Source organism: Siniperca chuatsi, linkage group LG3, assembly GCF_020085105.1.
Source record: "Siniperca chuatsi isolate FFG_IHB_CAS linkage group LG3, ASM2008510v1, whole genome shotgun sequence".
NCBI classification, from domain to species: domain Eukaryota; kingdom Metazoa; phylum Chordata; class Actinopteri; order Centrarchiformes; family Sinipercidae; genus Siniperca; species Siniperca chuatsi.
In genome coordinates, this window is record NC_058044.1 from 33273097 (window position 1) to 33294678 (window position 21582).

At 37.3% G+C, this 21582-nt stretch overlaps 1 protein-coding gene across 10 annotated transcripts in view; it reads left to right on the forward strand.

Annotated features, from left to right (window-relative positions):
* LOC122870684 (teneurin-3) overlaps positions 1-21582 on the forward strand; it is a 422149-nt gene that overhangs the window by 58189 nt on the left and 342378 nt on the right. For all 10 annotated transcript variants that reach the window (XM_044185050.1, XM_044185062.1, XM_044185096.1 and 7 more), the window contains exon 2: positions 4160-4237. The gene's annotated coding sequence lies outside the window, so the exon portion shown is untranslated. The remainder of the gene's footprint in view (positions 1-4159; positions 4238-21582) is intronic.

Below are 21582 nucleotides of genomic sequence, written 5' to 3' on the forward strand. Positions count from 1 at the left end.
GCTCCTTATGAACTCCAACCTAGGCAATTATTCAATTTCTTAAATTATTGTACTGATAGCCAATTGAGTCTAATAATTTGTATTTGTAAGCAAATTAGCATATGCTAAAAGCACTCGAGAATGCTAGCAACGTTTCTTTGACAATAGTTCCTATTTGTATAACAAACCGCGCGAACAATAGAATAACGTGAAATTCTGTGCAGTCAATATGACTATGTATGGCTAAAATAGGTCAAAATGATCATATTTTCTTTGCCTTTTGTGTAATTTATATGAAACCTATTGTAAAAATACAGACACTTTTAGGAAAAGTCACGTACCAGCAGGATTGTATTTTTTTATTCAACAAAGTTATTGCACATATAAATTTCAAAACAGTCAAAATGACTGTCGTGGCCGTTCTAGTGTTAATCCACAAAAAATTAAATTGGACTAGTTTTGAGTGTTGAGTTTTTGATTTGATTTTTATTGAAGTCAAAATAAATCAACAAATGTCACATGAGGTTTTCTTTATGTTAACACCACCCTGACATTATACCAAGGTATACAGTATATACAGTAGCTAGCTATAGTATATAGTAGTCGAGAGCAGCAATGGTTCATCAGTATGTATCATTGGTATGTGGACATTACAGCTGTATATGAATGTTGTCATTCCAAAATCATGGGCGTTAAACTACTGCTATGACAGCTTCCACTCTCCGGGTTTCAGGCTTTCCACCAAATATTGGAACCTGACAGCAGGGATTTTCTCCATTCAGCCACAAGAACATTAGTGAGGTCAGCCACTGATGTTGGGCGATAAGCAGCTGGCTTGCAGTCAGCATTCCAGTTCATCCAAAATATGTTAGATATGGTTACAGGCCAGTCCAGTTCTTCCACACCAAACTGGGAGAACAATTTTTTTATAGACCTGGCTTTGTGCATGGGGGCATTTCCATGTTGAAACAAACAACACTGTTTCTACAAATTTGGAAAGACTTTATTCTAAAATATCATTGTATGCGGTAGCATTAATATTTCCCTTAAGTGGGATTAAGTATATATATTGGAAAGGATTAACTATATATATTGGAACAATATAAACTGTATATAGACTGGAAAGCTTGACTTGCTTGACAGCACTGAACTGCTGTCAGATAGTTGAGTAATAATGTATGCCAGTATGTTAGCTCAATTGATAGACAGATGGACTTATATTTTGGCTGCAGTGTAGGCGAGCTGTAAGGTGATGCAGGTGTCATATGTTAAAGAGCTTGAGAGGTGACAGGCTGACGTGTCTTATTTATCACTGCAAACACTGCAGTGCCAACCAAATGCTCTTTGAACCTTCTCTCCTCCTATCATTTTCATTATCATTAAATCTCTATTATTATTATTATTTTATTGTATTAATGGTAAATGTCAATTGGTGCATACTCCAAACAAATTTCCCCATGAGGTAAATTAAAGTATATCTTGATATCTTGATCTTCATCTTGATATTTGACTGATATTTGACGCACTACATGTTTGTATGCTTATGTGAAGTACTGTGATTAATTGTGACTCAAGATAAGATATATAACAGACCAAAGACAGTCAGCTCATGGTGAACTGGAAACTCTGTAGGTATGTGAGTGTGAATGCATTTGCTTGTGTGTGTCACTGCCTTTTGCCACAGTGGATGCTGGGACAGTCTTTAAAGCCCCCTTCAGACATGAACATCTATATGTTGCTGTATATTGCAGTAGAGTTTTATGATGACAGCAGTGAATTGCAAAATAATGATACCCAAAAAAAGAGTGTTGATGAGTGTAGATGAATGACTCTTTATCCTCCTAGTTTGATTTGCTCACATGCTGTATGTAAGTTTTTTGCTGGATTTTCATCTTGTAAGCAGTTGGCAATCTAAGTTAAAAATTCTTTTTCTGAGGGTTTTTTTCTCGTCTTTTGCCTGGCAGTGCCAGGGGGAAAAATATGCAGTGTAAATACATTTTTAAAAACAAGCCCACCTGATGTGTGTCTCTCTCTACAACATTTGTTTTTAACTGTGCCTCTTTGTTAATGTGACTGCGTTCAACTCGAGCCATGTAGGAAGTGTCGCAGGCCTACACTAGGTCTAGTCTGATGACTGGTTTATCAAACTTCAGGTCTTTTTCAAATAAATAATGACCAGCATATTTACATGTTCATATGTTCAGGGACTTAAGTTGTTGATCATTTGTTACTTATATTGATCATGGTCTAGCTGCTTGGTTTCATTGCAGTCTCAGATCCTCATTTGACACAAACTTTTTTTCTGTAATCTTTAATACAGAAATATCCATCAGTTTCATATCAAAAGACTCTTGAACCCTACTAACATGCATGTGTTGTTACTTGCATATTAACAATATTCAGCATTTATTTCACAATCCCTTTCAATTGGCTGATGGTGCCCTGCTGCTAATACGCTCTGTGGCTTTTGTGAAAGAGTTGGCTTTCCCATGTGAAGAGTGGTTAGGAGGTAAATAGTTGTTTATTTATCATCATGGAGTAGATTTGGCTGTTGACATGAATAAGTGAGTAAATATGAATCCCTCTCTGCACTCTAAAAGCTCTTCTACTGATTAGTGAGAGAGTGGGGGAGAAATATAGAAGTGGCTGGGGGTGAAGAGACAGCAATTTGTTTATCAAACACTTTCCTCCCTCAAATCTGATTAGCTCAATGTCAAATCTAAGAGTTGGACCTCTCCAATGTGTGTGATGTGTGTTTTCCTACATGCAAGCATTTTGCCGCTGTGAGTTAGTATTTTATCACTATAAAAATATTAGTTGCTTTATCTCTCTCTCTCTCTCTCTCTCTCTCTCTCTCTCTCTCTCTCTCTCTCTCTCTCTGATCTATATCTTTATCTCCTGTGTCTTTCTCTATCTGCCAGCCACACCCTGTTTCTCGTGTTGGTCTGTGCAGCATTACACTAATCATTGTGCTAAAATGGTCGCTTTATGCTGTGGAGATACATGATTAATCTTAGGCCACGTCAAAGTTTAGAGGTGGACACAATGTCCATCTACTCATGTATTTAACCTTGACATAGACTCCTCTAGACATAGAAATGCTCTCACACTCAAACATTATAGAAATTCATGAAAAAATTAAATATTCATACACATTTATTAGTGACCTTACGAAAAGGAAACTGGACACAGACCACTTCTGAATTCAGGAATAGTTTTTCTCTGGACACATTTCAGCCTCCTTTCCTTTTTTTTTTTATTGACATTTCCTTGTCCTCCACCCATAATGCTTCTTGATATATTTTTATCAGAAGTGATCAGACAAATTGTTTGAGTTGAAACAAATAAGATTAGAAAAACAACTCTTTGATCTGTTCATCAGGAAATGGGACAAAGAAAATTGGTTCAAAGATTTTTCAAAACACAGGCCATGTTTTATTGAGTTTGCCTTGAGCAAGCAAATTCAACTCCAGGATGATCATGTGTTCTACTCAGTGTTTATTTAGTGTTCTTGCAAACTAAATTATTTTTTTTATAAAAATAGTCTACATTGGTTTCTTTTAACTATGAAGGTGATCTTTCCCTAACTTTAACAAAATAGTTTGGTGTGTCTTCATTCAACTGATGGGTCATAATGCTCATATGGGTCGCCAGTGTCACCATTTAATTTATTATGTAGGTAAAAAGACTTGTGATAAAGCCCTAAGTGTTACTATTATTTATTTATGTTTATCTTATCATGGTGATGATAGCCCCTTTGTCTATTGCTACACCTGTGCTAATAACATCACTGTATATAGAGGGAAAATACATTTTTTATAATTTATTATAATTATCAAGGTAGGCCAAAAACAAATATATATAATATACACACACACATGATCAGTTGTAGTTGAGGGAGAATCTCCATCATACTGTGTCAGAGGTGTATCTCACTGACCAGACCATACAATGTGTTTCCTTAAAAGTCTGGTCTGCTCTTAACTTTTAGTAATAAGATTTGGTTCACATGAAATGTTGCTCTCTGAATGCAGAAAAGTAACAATTTGCTCTGTCATTCAAAGCACACAGACAAGCATACAGGAAGACCGTTAATGTGGTTTTAGGGTTGATGCTTGCAGTCAGGCCTGGTAAGCTACTGTTTCTGATTTTATACATTTCCTTGTCTTTCTGTCCTTAGTTTTGGAAGCACAGAAGGGAATGACACGACTTGGCTGCAGACCAGTGCCATTCAACTGCTAGATCACTCAACAAGTTGGTAGGTTCCACTAAAACCTTCTCACTGTCTCTCCATCTGTGTCTTTTGTGTTTCTCACTGGATCACTGCTTAGCATTATCTATCTGCCTCTCAGTTATTCCCTATTCAATATATATTCGCTATCTATCCTGTTTCAGTTTTGTTGAAATTGTTCTTTCTGCTTCTCTCTCTAAATCTCCCCTTAAACAGTGAGAAGATTAGCACCGATTCGCGTTGATTAGACTATTCTTCTCACAGTTGGCGAAAAAAAAGAGACAAAACCCGCTCTGTAATTTGAACATGTGCAGGCAAGTGATTGCGATCAATAGAAAACAAGCAGTAAAAAAAGGGAAAAAATTAACAAGTAAAGGAATGGATTGCTAATTTGTGTTCTTGTCAAGTGTTTTTGGAAGGCAGCTCTTGAGGAAAATCTGTTTCCGCTGAAGGACTCTGACAGCAGTGTGTGTGTGTGTGTGTGTGTCTGTGTGCGTGTGTGTGTCAGAGGGGATGAGGGGGGTTGCTCAGCATTCAATGATTATCAGGCATTTTTCTTGTATTTCCACAATGGTAAATGTGGGATTACGAATTATTATGTTATTTTTGTATTTTTTATGATGTATGATACTGTATGTTTTTATTTCTGCTGAAAATCACTCAGGTGACAAAGTCACTATGGTTTCAGGTGTTGTTAACCTACATTTCTAGCAGAAGTCTTTTTAAAATGCTCATTGCCAAGTGCTACACCCTTTTGGCAGTACTAAGAATGTAAAATGATTTGTATAAATTCTGACAGATTGGCATTGTGGGCAATGACTATTTACCCACAATATATTTATAACAACCAATACAATAATTCACCATCAACTAAGGAAAGACATCACCTGAGAACTTCATATAGTCTAATTATTCTTCCTTTATACATTTTCTTGAGCTGAAAGATATTTATACAACCCTTTAAATCATTCTGTAAAGCATTCCACAGTTTGACACCAACCACTGAAGTACACATCTGCTTCAAATTAGTACATGCATACTGATGCTTAAAATGACATTTCCTTCTATGGTCCTCATCCTCTGAACTAAAAACAACTTTTGTAAATTTTCTGGTAATACTAATAATGTCTGTAATTCAACTAAATCTTTAAGTTTGTCATCTGTTGGTATTTTCTCTTGAATCTACTTCATGAATAATTCTTACAGCTCTTTTCTGTAATATAAAAAATGGCTTTATGTTGCTCATGTACGTGTGCTCATGTACGTTCTTATATTCCTGTTTTTACATGTGATATGGGTTTTCCATGTCATTTTGTCATCCATTACCACATCCAAAAATCTAAAATCAAACACTCTTTCAATATAAGCTCCAATATAAGCTCCAAAACTTTTCATCCTTTTTTGATTAGCAAAAATATAAACTTAGTTTTGTTCTTAAACTTATTTTCATCAAACCATCTTTTAAGTTTAACCATTTCATTTACAATGCTTTCTCCTAAAGCTTTTAGTTCATCTCCTGAACTTAAAAAATTGTGTCATCTGCAAACAACACAAACTGCAATATCTTTGACACTTCACTTATATCATTGATTTACAAAATAAAATGTTTAGGCCCCAAAACTGAGCCTTGTGGCACATTCAATCTTCATACACACAGATGTATTACCAGCAAACTGTATGAATTGTTGTCTGTTATCTAAATGGTTGCTCAACCAGTTTAGAACTACTCCTCTCACACCATATTTATGTAATTTAGAAATGAAAATGGTATGATCTATAGTATGACGATTTTTTTAAATCATTATATACCTCTATTGTGTATTTCTTACTTTGTATTGTTGTTGTAACTTCTTTCATTATTCCGATTAATGCTAAAGCTGTAGATCTATTAGTCCGAAAGCCACACTGACTCGCACTCAACAATTTGTTTTCAATAAAATAATCAAACTTTTGTACAAACAGTTTTTCAAGCACTCTGGGAAATTGTGAAAGCAATGACACTGGTCTGTAGTTAATAAAGCTGTGTTTATCTCCCATTAAATCTATCCCATAAAAAGTGGAATAACCTTTATTTTCATTCTGTCTGGAAAAATACCTGCATGAAACATAGACTGCAACACTTTACTTCCCCCATTCCAGCCACCCTCTAATTGCCAATCCTTGTGTTTTTTAATATAATTTGCAAGATTAGGCCCAATATTTACAAAAGAGGAATTACATTAATTTACCACTTCATTCATGTCTTTTTTAAAACATTATTGTTATTAATGATATGAATGGGCAGACCTGTGGTCACATATTTCCTATTACAAGTACCTTTATATCATTTTTATTTTCTTTTAACATGTTATTATAATATTCTTTCTTGGCTTATCGCATAATAATAATAATAATAATAATAATAATAATAATAAATTATTTATTTTGATAAACCTTGTATTGCTTTTCAGCTCTGTTCTAAATTGTATGAAGTCTCTATAAAGTTTGTTTTTCTTTTTGCCTGCACTTTGCAAGCCCTTTGTTATCCAAGGCTTTATATTATAATTACATTTATGTTTACATGGTGTTTTTGGTGTTTATCATACAGTTATAGGTAGCTGTTTAGAAATATCTCATATGCAGCATTTACCTCAACTACATAAACTCCATTCCACTCTTCTTTTAAGAGGTCATTCATGAACTTGTTTATTGCTTAATCAGTTCTTAACCTTACATATCTATTAAAATATCCTCCTTCTTTCTCTTTATTTGACAATCATATATTGCAAATAAACGGCATGACATTTCTAAAAATATTGTCAATTAATGTTGCACACATCAAGGCTATTCTACTGGGCTTTGGTGGTCAATGGGTATAGCCCTGTCCTTTCTGTTTCACTTTCCATAGTTATGCATCCCATTAAATCATCAATTACAGTTATCATTATTCAATTGGTTTACATTTCAAGTCCACATTCAGGGCCACACTCCCTCCCTCTTGTTGGTTCCATTGATATAATGTAACTCATAACCCTCAATATGGAAATCAATACCTTTCTCTTGATTTAACTATGTCTCAGATAAGGCTATCAATTTGAATTTACTTTTAAATGTCTTCAAATATTCATTGATCTTTTGCATAAAGACTTCTACAGTTGAAATGTATTAACAAAAATGTGTTATCCAGTTCAACATTTTTATTAAATTGGTCATCAGTATAATATATACGTGTCATTGATATGATTAAACACATGACTCTATGGATCGACATCATAGTCAAAATCATATATTTTATGCTCCCTGTTGTCAAATCTTGAAAAGACTCACTTAGACCTTCTGCCGCGGCTTGGGGGTTGTCAAACACCTTGATTTTTCCATCCTTCACAAATAATTTCAATCTTGCAGGAAAATGTATTCGTGACTTGATCTTTCTTTCCTGAAGTTGTTTTCTTACTTGTCTGTATTTTGCACGCTCCTTAAACACTTGAGTAGTGAAGTCTTCATCAAAATATATCCTGCTGTCATTCACCTGAATGTCTCTCTTTACCCAGGCGGCTTATAGCACCCTTTGCCTCATGTTGTAGTTTTGGAAGCAGACTTTTACCTGGGATGTTCGTTTTGCCCAGTGTGTAGCCCAGTTGCCCGGTGTGCGCTATCAATGTGAATTTCACAGTTAACATCCAGTTTCTCTAGTATTAGGTTTTCCACAAACTCAACTATGTTATTTCCCTCACATTTTTCAGTTACTAAATAAATTCTTAGATTCTTCCTTCGGGCACGGCTTTTGAGATACTGATATTTTGCTTCCAGTTGTTTCTGTAGGCACAGACTGTGGATAAGCACTTTGGTCATATCAATTTCACGGTCCTCATTTTCCGCAATTCTTAATTCTGCTGCATCCATTCTTATTCTCATATTCTCAGATGCCTTCTCTTAATTTGTTTATTTCCTTCTTCAACGCTCCGAAGTTCCCGGAAGTTTCCATGCAGAATTCTTTGATGTCTATTAAATATTTCAGTCCCAAGATGCCTTCCACACCCTCATCAGGTAGATTTTCCTCTGGTGAATTGTTTGAGTTCCTCTGCCAAATCCTGTCTTTCTTTCTTCCTTGACTGCCTTTTTTTTTGCTGCAAGAAAAAGCCTTGAAGTAGCTGACAAACTACTTCTGTTGCCTCTCAGCACCAGCACAGACAGCCTTCTTGCTTCTATTAGCAAATAGCAGAATGCAATGATGTGTAGTAATTAGCAGTAATGAATAGAGCAATAGCAGAACCGTGAATAAGAGCAAAGCAGAATTCAATGAGTATGAAGCGATTAGCAGAATGCAATGAATATGGGAATTACCTGTGATCTAATATGCCCACTGTCAGCAGTGACTGAATGAAGAAGAAGAGTTTGATTGGGAATATAGAGAAAACGGTTGCTGGAGAATGATTTGGGATAGGCCAACTGATAGGCTACACAATGATCCTTCCGTATTTAGGATTCAGATCGCCAGTCAATGCCAAAATAGGAATCGTTCTTGCCTTCTCTCGGGATGGACAGAGCGGATCACGTCACGGTAGTTGCGGAATCTAGCCTACCAGAACATTGCAAGTGATAGTCCCACTTAACCAGGGATCTGTACGATATGACTACAACTGGTGTTCCCTGGTGGCAATCTTTTTGTCGCACTTGGGGAAATGATGAGGCTCATCATTCAATGGATAAACACAATCTCTCATTAATGGAGGTCATCTCCTTAAATTCCTCCATGATAGATTTGATGTCTTTTTGGTCAGATCGTACTGTTTCAGGTCAGAAAACTCCATTCACTCTCAAAACGAGAGTGAATCTGGTGTTGGCTTTCACCCGCTGAGCACTGAAGGAGAGGATGGGGATGAAGAGTTGGCCTGTTTCCTGTTGGACAATTAGTGTCTGCGGTTAGCATAGTTAGCTTGCTAAAGTATCGTCTTTTCTATTACAACAAATGTAATGTTCCAAAAATAATAGCTAGTAGTGTACAGGGACAACTTTAAATGTTGTGTTTACAAACCGCAACCGACAAATCCTACTCATTCTGGCTTTAACACTGGAACTGCCAGGGATCGCTGTATACCTAAAACCGCCAACAGGTAAAATTCACCCGCTATTAGAATGTACTGATTTTGTGATTATTTATATTACACGTTGCTCAAACACTTTGCGCCAACATTCAGCACCTTGTCTGTGCATTTCCTACAAACAGCATCCCAGCACTTTAGGCATTTACAGAATGTTTAATTCTGTTTGCACTGCGCCTTCACTGAGCAGGTCATTCTCCTGCGCTCTTCTGCATCTGTGAAGAGCACGTCCACACGTGGGGTCTCTTTTGGTGCCATCCACTCATTGCTGTTGTAGATGTTTTAGTTATATTCTAAACATAGTCTGATTTAAATGCAACATATAATTTAGAAGAAACAATTGACTATTGCAGTGTTTTAATAAGACTACATAATCATGATGATGATGATGATGATATAATAATAATCTAAGGTGGTTCTTCCTGCTTGTTTGTTTCTCAGTTTTACCCAATGAAAAAATGTATAATGATCACTTTTGCTAAACAATAGGCCACACTGCCGTCGGAAACTACTGTATATAGTCTCCGCAGGTCAAAAAACACATAAAGAGGGAGCAACACACCTCTCTTGAAGGGACCGCAAAACACACCTGTGTCAGAGGCAAAAACTACTTTAGACTAATAGATATTTATAGGCTACATTTGATAATATTAGGCCTATTGGTCTATGTTTTATAGCTATCACAATAATTTCAAGCCATAGGGTAGGACTGCAGGCGGTTTGAAAAAATTAAATAGGCTATCCACTGCAGCATTAGTTTTGATGATCATGTAACCAAAGTTACCAATTTATATAGCCTTTCTATATTGGCTAATGAAAGTGAATTTACATGAGTAAGTTTTACCGGCTGGTGCAAATGCCAATTTTTCAAATCTGGCTTTATCTTGACAATTTTTAACAATAGGGGGTGCTACATAAAACACTTTAAGGAAAAGTCAAAGACTAAAGAACTTTTTTAATATTTTATTGAAACAAAGTTACATACAATTGGAAAAATACCCATTGGCAGTTCTAGTGTTAACCAAGTACTGTGAATGACATAACATAACCATAAAAAATTGCTGTTACAAGTGGATATTGTATTTCAAGAGTGGATATTTTGGAGTAAAACAAATACAATATGTTGTCTGTGGACAGTTTGCTAATATGTTCAGTATCAACATTTTTCTCTCCAATTTCCTCATTATGTTAATAGAAAATGTAAACTGGGGAGCATTACATCTCCAAATGAGTACAAATTTGTGCAAATTAGTAGTATATAAATGTAATTTCTAATTTTATTACAAATTCCTCATACAGTAGGCAGTCGCCCCTGCCGACATCTTGTTTAAAGCAGGTCAGGCGGCATAAAAATAGTTTATTTCTAATAAATAATACAATAGACAAATGAAAACATTAATAATAATCCAAAAACAAAAATAACTAATAACTAAAATCAGGAACTAGCACATAAGTGATTTGTGCCTCAGAATCATTTGCACAGCTGCAGGAAGGAAAATAGGTGATATGCTGGATATGACGAGGTGAAACTATTGAGCTACTCATTTAGGTATATAGACTAAGTAATTATATAATGAAAGATTAATTCTCCCAGCTGAATTTAGAGTTTTCTCCATTTAATTCTGGTGTCAGCAGCTGCAACTGAAGGTGTGCACACTTTGTGTGCAGTTCCAATCTTGGACATGCATTTTTGTCACTGTATAGTACATTTATATGGTTTGGCTTGGTCCCAGTGTCATGAATCATTTCTCTACATGTGTACATGTGTCAGAGTGGCACTTGCCACTTCTAGTTTTACCAACTAAATTAGATTGGAGTTGGCAAGGCCTGAAATTCCCACCCTCCAGGCTCCAAATGACTTTGAGTCTCTAGCAGATAAATGGATAAGGGTCACCTTCCATCTCTCACCATGGCCTCTCACCATTTTAGACAATAAACAATGTTTTTATACTGTGAGCTCATTAAAATAAAAAACAAAGCTCAAAAGAGCATGTGTCTAAATGTCTGTATGCTCTGTATGCTACAATTTTATTTATATAGCACCAATTCATAACAGAAGTTATCTCATTGCACTTTTCCTATAGAGCAGGTCTAGACCGTACTCTTTATAATATTACTTACAGAGACCCAACATATCCCACCATGAGCAAGCATTTGGCGACAGTGGCAAGAAAAACTTCCTTTAAGAGGCAGAAACCTTGGACAGAATCAGACTCAATGGTGGTGGTGATGCCGTGTTAGGTTTTGAGATAGAGAGAGAGAAAAAGAGAGAGAGGTTTTGGGGGGAGGGGGCACAATGCAAATACCACCTAGAATTTTTAGTATAGTAATAATGTAATGGTAGTGGTAACATTAATATAATAATAATATTATAATAATTAATAATAATAGGAATAACTATATATATTAATAGCTATAGGAATAATAATGACAATAATAGTAACAGAGCCAATAACAACAACTGTAATAGCAGTTGTCAAGCAGGAACACAGGGGCAGCAAGTGGCCCACAACCACAGATCCAGTCTCTGCAGGTAGAAATACCTGCTGAAATCGACAGAAGAGGAGAGAAACGAGAAAGCACAGAACTACGGGAGAGAGAAGATATCAAGTTAGTAACATGCAGTAATGGGATACAAATGCATACAGATGGAGAGGGAGAGAGGAAAGAGGTGCATCATGGGAAGTCTCCCGGCAGTCTAGGCCTTGAGCAGCATAACTAAGGGATGGTTCAGGGCTCACCCAAGCCAGCCCTAATTATAAGCTTTATCAAAGAGGAAAGTCTTAAGCCTACTCTTAAATGTGGAGATGGTATCTGCCTCTCAACCCAAACTGGGATCTGATTCCAGAGGAGAGGAGCTTGATAACTGAAGGCTCTAGCTCCCATTCTACTTTTGGAGACTCTAGGAGCCACAAGTAACCCTGCATTCTGGGAGCGCAGTGTTCTAGTCGAGAAAAAAGGTATTATGGGCTCTTTAAGATATGATGGTGCCTGACCATTAAGAGCTTTGTAGGTGAGGAGAAGGATTTTAAATTATATTCTGGATTTTACAGGGAGCCAGTGCAGAGAAGTTAATATAGGAGAAATATGATCTCTTTTCCTAGTTCTTGTCAGTACAGAATAAGGGACTTATTCGGACAGCCTGATAATAAGGAATTGCAATAGTCCAACCTAGAAGTAACAAATGCATGCGCTAGTTTTTCGGCATAATTTTGAGACAGGATAAGCCTAATTTTTACAATGTTGCGTAGGTGAAAGAAGGCAATCCTTGAAGTTTGTTTCATGTGGGAGTTGTTTCATGAGGATAAATCCTGATCAAAGATAACTCCGAGGTTCCTTACGGTGCTGTTGGAGACCAGGGCAATGCCATCTACAGTAACTATATCTTTAGATAATGTGTCTCGGAGGTGTTTGGGGCCAAGTACAATAACTTCAGTTTTGTCAGAATTTAACATCAGAAAATTGTAGGTCATCCAGGTTTTTATGTCCTTAAGGCATGCTTGAAGTTTAGCTAACTGGTTAGTTTCATCTGGCTTGATCGATAGATATAATTGGGTATCATCCGCATAACAATGAAAGTTTATGGAATGTTTCCTAATAATATTGCCTAGAGGTAGCATATATAAGGTGAATAGAATCGGTCCAAGCACAGAACCTTGTGGAACACTGTGACTAACTTTGGCATGCATGGAGGACTCACCGTTAACACGTACAAACTGAGATCGATCTGATAGATAGGATTTAAACCAGCTTAGTGCGGTTCCTGTAATGCCAATTACATGTTCCAGTCTCTGTAATAGGATGTGGTGGTCAGTGGTGTCGAACGCAGCACTAAGATCTAACAAGACAAGTACAGAGACAAGTCCATTGTCTGATGCAGTTAAAAGGTCATTTGTAATTTTCACCAGTGCTGTCTCTGTGCTAGGATGCACTCTAAATCCTGACTGAAAATCCTCAAATAAACTATTGTTATGTATAAAGTCACACCACTGATTGGCGACTGCTTTCTCAAGGATCTTAGAGAAAAAGGGAAGGTTCATAGCCTGTTAATAAAGACAGATTGATCATATCCAGTAACAAAGTTCTAACTAAGGGTAAAACGTCTTTAAGCAGCCTAGTTGTAATGGGGTCTAAGAGAGAGGTTGATGGCTTAGATGAATTAATCGTCTCAAAAGTTGAAGAAGGTTGATAGGAGCAAAGCAGTCAAATTATATATCAGGTTTTACAGTTGTTTCTAAGGTTCCTGTGTTTGAAGATAAATCGGTACCGGTTAATGGCAGAACGTGATGAATTATTTATCTAAAAGCTAAAATTTTATTAATAAAGAAACTCATGAAGTCGTTACTACTGAGGGCTATAGGAATACATGGTTCAATTGAGCTATGACTCTCTGTTAGCCTGGCTACAGCCAGTTTTTATTTTCTTCTATTAATGAGTAGTAAGCTGCTCTGGCATTACGGAGGGCCTTCCTATATGTTTTAAGTCTTGCCAGACTAAACGAGAATCTTCCAGGCTTTATCTATCTTCCTTTCCCTAGTCTAGTCTGTTTTTTCAGTTTAACCTGTCACTTCCAGTTGCTGCCTCTCTCCATCGCACTCCCAATTTATTTTTCTTTCTGTGGCTCCACTGAGGAGCCTAGTGAATAACTATCTACCATTTTCATGTTGCTTATGTTGACTATTTCAGATATGTTTTCACAACACATATATAATTATATATTGTTCAAATTCTGCACTATTTTGCTCCAATAAAATTTGCTTTTATGGCATTCTCGAGTAATGCAAGTCTTACTATCCTTACTTTCTAGTCTTTGTAAGCTTTTAAGCAGTACACACTTCAGTGGTTGATGTACTACTTGCATGGGAAAGACACATTTTCCAAGCCAAATGTGATTCAACAGTTAAATGCAATGACTATTTCAAATCCTTCCCAAAACCATCAGATTTTCTTAATTGTTTCTCTTTGCCTCTGAAGTGTTTACCCCTTTAGTTATGGCAAAATAACCTTGATTAACTAAAAGATTCCATAAATAGAGATCACTTAAATGTCAAGTAATGATCTTAATAGTGTTGATGCAGAACACTGGAAGTTTATTATAAACCTCAGAGATAAGCATTGCCTAAAACAACAAGCAAAAGGTCACTAATACCAAACCAAAAAAAACAAAACATTTAAATAACCTAAAACCTAAACTCCTAAACCCAAAAACAGGAGAAGGCTGTGTGAATGCTGGATATTGAAAAGCTGATACTAAACTACATTGCTGGCTTTATTTTGTATGAAGAAGCAGCTGAAAGAGAATGAAGAGTTGGAAAAGTGGGGAAAGGATCTAATAATTATGAGTAGGATTTAAAAGTTGAATAATACCAAGAATGTATGAAAGATGTGAAATATTTAGAGGTCTGAATGGTGTTTCTAGCTGAAGGTATGAATGAGTAGATATGAGTTGAAAAATGCTTGAAAAAGTGTCTATGCGGCAGTTGCTTGGCACTTTCGTCACTTGTAGGCTCACAGTGCCAAATGTGTATGTCCGTTTGCTTCCATAGTTACATCGTATGAAAGACCACAATTTCCCCTATGTTTTGAAGAAATTATGTATGAAGAGTGAAAATTGTGGGAATTTTTTAAGAAGATTTTAAAGCTTCTTTCCACTCTTGACTGGTATGTCCTCCTCTCTGACTCTGAACATTCCATCCCACACTTATGGAAAAATCTGAGAAGGGCTGAACATTCCATGAAACTTGAACTGCGATTGTTTGAAAAGTATGAAAGAAAAGTTTTTCAAATTCATCTAAGAAATCACGTCTGATGAAAGTTTTAAAGCTTCAATGGAGTTTCTACGTGAATGTACGAATGAGTGGGAGGAGGTTTAAGGAGGAGGTGGGTTTGAAAGTTTTTCTAATTGACTTCCACTGTAATGAAACTTTAAATATAATTGAATATTTTAAAACGTTTTAATGGAATTTGAAAGTTGAATAATATCCAGAATGATATGGCTGATATGGAACATTTCTAGCTGAAAGCATGAATGAGTAGATAAGACTTGAAAATGCTTGAAAAAATGTGAAAATGTGACAATTTTGAACATTCCGTCCATTCATTTGAATGAGGAAAATTTCCCGGAAAACATTAATTTCTGAAAGTATGAAAGGTATTAATATGAAAAGTCGCTCACAATTCCTAATTGAGCTGAATATTTTGATGTTAGAATGAAGTTTCTTCATTGAAAAATGTATAAGTAGTTAAGTTGTAAAACAAGCGGCGGACAAATAATAATAGCTAGAGAAGCAATTTCTGAAGAAATTATGGGTGTGAATGCTGGATGTTGAAAGGCTGACGTTAAACTGGCTTTCTGGCTTTAAATGTTGAATAATACTGATAAGGGATGAAAGATGTGGAATATTTTAAGTTACGACGCTAAACTGAATTGCTAGCTTTAAAAGTTGAACATTACCAATAATGTATGAAAGATGTGGAACATTCTGGTCTGTTTATAAAAACGAATTGCTGGCTTTAAAAGTTGATTAGCACCAATAATGTGGAACATTATGAGGTTTGAATGGAGTTGTTCACAGGAAGTATGAATAAATTAGAGTTGAAAATGCATGAAAAAGTGTAGGAAGGAATGAATAGTTGAGAAAGTGGGTATGGGCTGAAGGATGCAAAATATAAGTTAGGAGCTAAACTGCATTGCTGACTTAAGTTTACAGTAGATGAAAGACTATGCATACTTAAACATGGGAAAGGGTTGAATTAGTATGAATAAGATTTAAAACTTTACTAAGCCTTATACTACATTAAAATATGTGGAACAATTTAAGATTTATATGGAGTTTCTATCTGATAGTATCAATGAGCAGATGAGACTTGAAAAAGTGAGAGGATGTTTGAGTGCTGTTTGTGTGTGTGCGTATGCATATGTTTGTGTGTGTGAAACTGTACTAGTTAGGTCATCTGAACCAGCTGTGTCTCCTCTGAGATCCAAGGTTGCCATGGTGATGGTATCTGCTGTGTGTGACTCCCGACTTAGAGAGTTCATTTCATAGACATTTTAGCTGAGGTGCACCTCTCAAAGTACTGCCTTTAGCTCAACGACCGTAACTCTCATCACCTAAGTAAAAATACTGTAAGAGAGAGGAGAACAAGCTGAAGAGGCTGTATGAGATTTGTGTGTGTAGTGTCAAAAATGTGGGAATGAGAGCAGGTTAGAAATCTCCCTGTTTTCCTACATTTTGATGTGTTTGAATTAAGTTTCTATGTTGAAAAATGTGGAAGTAGTTAAGTTGCAGAAAAGTGGGTGGAACGATAATAATAATAATAATAAAGATTTGTTTTGTAGAAGAACATTTGTGCTTTCAGCATTCACACCCAACTAGAAATTTTAGGAGAATCAACTACTTTAATCAAATAATTAAACTTTAATACGCTCGTTGAGGCACCACCCGGTAAACAAGACCGAAAAAATAAAAACTCCAATTGATCAATCTCTTAAGAAGGATTGAATTATTTTCGAAAGATTGACCTTGTCTTCTGCTTCAAAGAAAACACACAGACAACTGCTTACTGATTAAATGGGGATATTTATTTATAGCTAAATGCCTACTAACTGAATAAATGAAGGATTAATAAGGTATATGATAAAGAAAATAAACAAAAACAATGAATGAAATAGAGATATTAAGTGATGAAATAAACCTGATTTTGGCAATATTGAGGTGAGGTATGTGATTTGACAAAGCGATGAGACGCTACGGTAACACTAGGGCAGGTAACTTATCTAAAGGGGAATTAATTTATCTTATTCAACATCAACTCTTTATCACAGCAAAACCATGGTTTAGCCTACTGTTTTGAAGTGCTGGCAAAGATGAGCATTTCCGGTGGCTTTCCCAGGTGGTGTGCAGGGTTGAATCCGCTGTGCAGCAGAAGGTGCCGGCGTGTCTGCCGGTGACTGAGACTCCATGATTTAGGAGCCCAACTGGTCACTCCCAGGTGACTCTGTGAAAGCAGTTTATCATTAAGATGATGAGCTCGTTTCAGGGCTGATGGCAAAGGTCACAGGCCAAGACGCTGCTGGCAGTGTCAGTTCTCTGGGAGATGCAGGATTCAGCTTCTTAAGTTCTAACATTGTCTAGGCTTCTTTCAGAAAGGCTTTGCTTTCAAAGTTGCCTGGCATCCAGCGACTCGAGGCAGCTTCTCTCGAGTCTGTCATGTTGTGAATAAAATATTTCTGGCTACACTAACTTCTTCAGCTAGGCTCGAGTAACTTAAAAAAAAAGAAATAGTGTTGTAACAATCGCAAGGCTTGGTGGTAACATTACAAAAATATAATATTCAAAAGAAATAACTCTTCAGTTTAATACTGAGGCATTAAAAAAACTTTCTGGGAAAAGGGTTAAATTGTGAAAAGATTGTAGGCGAGGAAAAGAAAACTTAAAGAAATAAATTTCACAACCGTTGAGCTCAAACGTGAGGACTAGCCTGGAGCTGATATGTCAGTGAATCTGGTTCTGTCAGCTTGCCAAAGGAGGAGGAGTTTTGGGTGTGGAGGAAGGCTTTCATGCTGAAAACTCTATTCTTTTGTTTGAAACTTTTAATACAGCACTTCATGTTTTTCTGACTCTAGTGAATTTAATTTAAGTTTTTACGTGCAAAATATCAGTAAATATAAGCAATACAGTTAGCTTTACATTCAATTCAATTAAATTTGATTTAGCACCAATTAATAACAGAAGTTATCTCATTGCACTTTTCCTATAGAGCAGGTCTAGACCGTACTCTTTATAATATTATTTACAGAGATCCAACAATTCCCATCATGAGCATGCACTTGCCGACAGTGGCAAGGAAAAACTTCCTTTTAAGAGGCAGAAACAGAGAGAGAGAGAGAGAGAGAGAGAGAGAGAGAGAACACAGTAGCACAATGCAAATTCCACATAAAACAGTATAATAGTTACAATATTGTACAGATTCAACATGGCAATGGTTGCAGACACTTCTGTCTGTTGGTCAGTAGCTGGCAATGGAGTCACCTGGTAAACAAGAGGTTTACTCCCTGAATTAATAACTTGCTCATTTCATGTCCTACAAAAATAAAAGTTGGGTTACACAACTTGAGATCACTGGCAAATGAAATGGACGAGCTAACAGCATTAGCCCGGAGTCAGACAGAGTTCCGTGAGTGCAGTTTGATGTGCTTCTCAGAGACATGGCTACACCAGGATATCCCAGACCATAAAGTTTCAATCGACGGCTTTCAGACTGTTCAGGCCGACAGGGATCACACTGGGAGCAGTAAGCAGAAAGGCGGCGGGCTTGCTGTGCTTGTCAACAACAGATGGTATAACCCTGGTCACATTACTATCAAGCAGAGTATCTGGACATTGAACAGTTAGCTGTGGGACTCTGGCCATATTATTTGCCACGTGAATTATCACATACCATTGTTGTGACGTGCAACGCCATAGCACAACTCCAGACTCAACACCCGAGTGCACTCATATTAATCTCGGGTGACTTCAACCATGTCAGTGATTCAACAACACTGACTAATTTCACCCAGTTGTGAGTTGTCCTACTAGAGAGGAGAGGACACTGGACCTACTGTAAGCTAACGTTAAGGATGCATACAGCATTCCCCCCTGGTAGGTCAGACCACAACCGGGTTCATCTCAAACCCTGCGATGTGCCACAAGGACAGTGAAGAGATGGTCAGAGGAGGTCTATGAGAACTTCAGGGATGTTTTGAGGTGACAAACTGGGATGCACTCTGTGAGTCTCATAGAGAGGACATTGACGGGCTTACTGAGTGCATTACTGGCTACATTAACTTCTGTGTGGACTGCAATGTCCCAACTAAGGTAGTCCATTGATATCCAAATAACAAACCGTGGGTAACAAAGGACATCAAAGACATCCTGAATGCCAAGAGGACTGCCTTTACCAATGGTAATAGGGAGGAGGTGAGGGCAATCCAGGCTGACCTGAAGGTATAGATCAGGGAGGCCAAGGAGAAGTACAGGAGTACACTCTCTGCTGGAATGGAAACTCCAGCAAAACAGCATGAGAGAAGTCTAGAGCGGCATGAAGAGCATCACTGGCTTCAGACCAAGTGGCAGCAGAGGAGTTGAAGGCAGCTTGGACAGGGCCAACAAACTTAATCTGTTCTTTAACAGATTCAACAAACCGGCTCCTGTTCATCCCCCCTCTACCTCAGCTGCTGTCTGCCCTCAGACTCCTCTGAGTCCACTGCTCCGCCCTCCTCCATCTTCATGGGAGAGTCCTACTCTCAGCATGACAGCATGGCCAGCAACACGGGGGCCCCTCAGGGGCTGTCCTCTCTCCCTTCTTCTTCACCATCTACACCACAGACTTCAGCTACCACACATAGTCCTGCCACCTTCAGAAGTTTTCTGACGACTCTGCTGTGGTGGGATGTATCAGCGGTGGTGATGAGACTAAGTACAAGGCTGTGGTGGGGAATTTTGTCTCATAGTGTGAGCAGAACCATCTGCAGCTCAATGCAACAAAGTCTAAGGAGCTGGTTGTAGACTTACAAAGGGCCAAGGCACCAGTGACCCCCATTTCCATCCAGGGGATCAGTGTGGATATTGTAGAGGAATACAAGTACCTGGGAGTACACATGGACAGTAAACTGGACTGGGCTAAGAACACTCAAGCGCTTTACAAGACGGGCCAGAGCCGCCTCTATTTTCTGAGGAGGCTGAGGTCCTTCAACATCTGCCGGACAATGCTGAGGATGTTTAATGAGTTTGTGGTGGCCAGTGCTATCCTGTATGCTGTTGCATGCTGGGGCAGCAGGTTGAGGGTAGCAGACACTAACAGGCTCAACAAACTGATCCTTAAGGCTAGTGACATTGTGGGGGTGGAGCTGGACTCTGTCGGTGGTGTCATAGAGGAGGATGCTGACCAAACTACATGCCATCTTGGACAATATCTTCCACTCACTCTATGATGTGCTGGTCAAACAAAGGAGTACCTTCAGTGAAAGACTCCCCCCAAATTTGAACTCCTCCCTCTAAGTATTAGTCTATATGACCCTAAGTCACCAAACTGGACATTGGATCATTAACACTGCAATACTTGAAATACTTGTGCAATAGTCTTTGTTTAATACTCCTGTGCAATATACTCTTTTCAGTTTAAAATTCCCTATTTAATGATATTTATTCATAATTCTATTACTGCTGTGCAATATCCACCATCTCATAATCACCTTAATAAGCTACACTTAACTTGGCAGTACACATTATTGCACTATTACCTATTACTTATATTATTACATTGTATTATACCGTACATACTTATCAATCTCTAAATCCACTTTGGTACTTACACTTATTTTAGCTTTATACTTATATCTACTTTGTTCTTGTATTATAGCGTATTATATTTTGATTTGCTTAGTACTTCTATTCCCTTTATTCTCAAGTGTGCATTGACGTGATTGCAGCTGTAACGAAAGAGTTTCATCTCGGGGGTCAATAAAGTATTTCTGATTCTGATTTCTGATTATTTAACATCCATGTAAACAGTTGAGTTGGAATCTCTAATCAGAATGATTTCAATCAGGTTGAAAAAATATTTAATGTGTAACTGCAGCTAATGAGAGAGTTTACAAGTAACATATCACTTCCTGTTTACAATTTGTTTTTTCTGAAATTCGATTGGATCTGAAGATCATACGGAAAACAAAATAAACAAAATAACAAAATAAACATAATCAATATCTACTTTAAAATATGAGGCAAATACATATCTATAAGAGTCATGGCAGGTGCTTTAAACCCTAGGTCACCTGGAAAGATGGAATTTCATACTAAAATGATTTATGACTTAAAATAACTTTGGAAAGTGCCCACTTGATTTGTCTAACTCAGACTACTGAACACTCATATTAGCTTTGACTAAACTTTGGGATTCATTATTTGCAGAGAATGAGGGCTGCTTTTGTCCCACCTCACTTACACTGAAATCTAATTAGGAAGGGATCTCCTTGGCCAGTATGAACACAAGGGACTTGTGAAAAAAACTATCCTTTAAAACTTATGAACTGCAAGGTTGCCTTGTAGGCTACGGCATGTAACTTTAAGGGAGCTAAACAGTTATCCACAGTCAAGTGATGTACTCTGTTGTCAGTTTCAGTTCAGATTTTCCTTTACTCACCAAGCTTCTGGATCTTCTCTTTGTCTAAGAGTGAAAACACACACACACACACACACACACACACACACACACACACCACATAAGTAAATGTTCACACATAACCAA